This window comes from Orycteropus afer, unplaced genomic scaffold (genome assembly GCF_000298275.1).
Source record: "Orycteropus afer afer isolate SDZICR_OR568_19922 unplaced genomic scaffold, OryAfe1.0 scaffold00097, whole genome shotgun sequence".
Classification (NCBI taxonomy): domain Eukaryota; kingdom Metazoa; phylum Chordata; class Mammalia; order Tubulidentata; family Orycteropodidae; genus Orycteropus; species Orycteropus afer.
Window position 1 is genome coordinate 182,266 of NW_006921684.1, and position 1,677 is coordinate 183,942.

A 1,677-nucleotide genomic window follows, 5' to 3' on the forward strand; every position below is an offset into this window, starting at 1 on the left:
TGTTTCACTGCTATTCATAAAGTTTTTACTGGCCAAGTCTTTGATAAGTGAATGCCTCCTTTCTTCTTCCAAGTCTGTCTTAGTTTGGAAGTTCCACTGCAACCTGACTACCATCGGTAACCCTGCTGATATATAAAATATCAGTGGCATAGCATCCAGCATCATGACAACACACAAGCCACCACAGTGGCCAGCAGATGAGAAGTGGAAAAATAAATTTTAAGCTGCTTAAAATTTTTTTAGAAAAAATGTATATTTTTACCTGATTGATACTAAGTTCTGTGTATTTTCCCAACATTTTCCAGGTTTGGACATGTGACTTGCTTTGGTCACTGGAATGTGAATGCTCATCTCATATGCCATGACCAAGCAGAAACTTTAATAACAATAAACTGCTTCTAAAATTTCTCTTTTCTTCCTGTTAAGAAAAGATGTCTCAGATTATAAATATTTCTACGGATTGGATCATTTGATAAAGCACATGTGGTGAATAGCCTCCACTGAAAAACCATCAGAATGTAAGCTACAAAATAATCTTTGTTTACCATAGGTTGTGCTGTAAATAATCCAAATTATGGGATTGTTTTTTAATTCAGGAAACTTAGAAAAATCTTAATAACAAGAATGACGTTCCTCAAGGTACCACATGATATTTCCATTTATACTTGTTTGGTGGGCATTTACTTAAATGTCCATGTCTACTTTCAAGAAGTATCGACAAATATATTTTAACATGACACATCCTCAACCCCAGTCATAAGGATGAAAAGGAAAATGAGGATTGGGTAGGTAACTACCACTATCATACCATTATAAACCAAGCCACATCCACTGCCACCAAGTTGATTGTGACTCATAGTGACCCCCGTGGTGTTTCCAAGGCTGTAAATCTTTATGAAAGCAGATTGCTTCACCTTTCTCTCACTGAGCAGATGATGGATTCAGACCACCCACCTTCTGACTGGCAGCTGAATGCTTTAGCCACTGTACCATCAGAGCTTCCTATCATACCATTATAACACATCCATTTTCTTGAAAAAAAAAATGTGTTATGCAACTTGTATATGCCTTGTATATTTTAGATTTAGGAAATGTGAAAAATTCCATTGTCTTGATTTTTCCTGTAGAGTAATTCAAACCTCTTCATATCTTGACACTGATCCGAATTCCTCTTTCCACATTTCCTATCATTGCAGCTCCATTTTTGATCACTTCTTTTTCTTTAGTTTCTGTTTAAGCTAACTGTATATTAAAAGCTGATAAAATATTTCCAAAGCTAATGTTAATAAAATTTCTGATTTAATCATATTTTAACTTTAATAATCAAATTCTTGTTCATTTTTTATTTTGTTGGTTAAGTTTTTTTCTAACAACAAAAACAAAGCAGAAATAGGGTGGTATTTTGAGCATCCAATTTAAAATTTAAAAAATGGCATATGATAGTGCAAATAAGTTGTATTTTGGGAAAAGAAAAAATATATTATTTTTAAGAGCATTTAACTCTACTTTCTACTTTCTCCTTGTCCAATTAGCATAAAATTAAAATCACTTACAAAAGTGAAATTCTAATAATAATGTAAAAACTCAACAGTGCACAAAGAAGCTGACTTAGAAACCAACTGTTATGTAAGATTAGGTATGTGGAAATCTTCAAATATGTGTAGAATTTATATACTA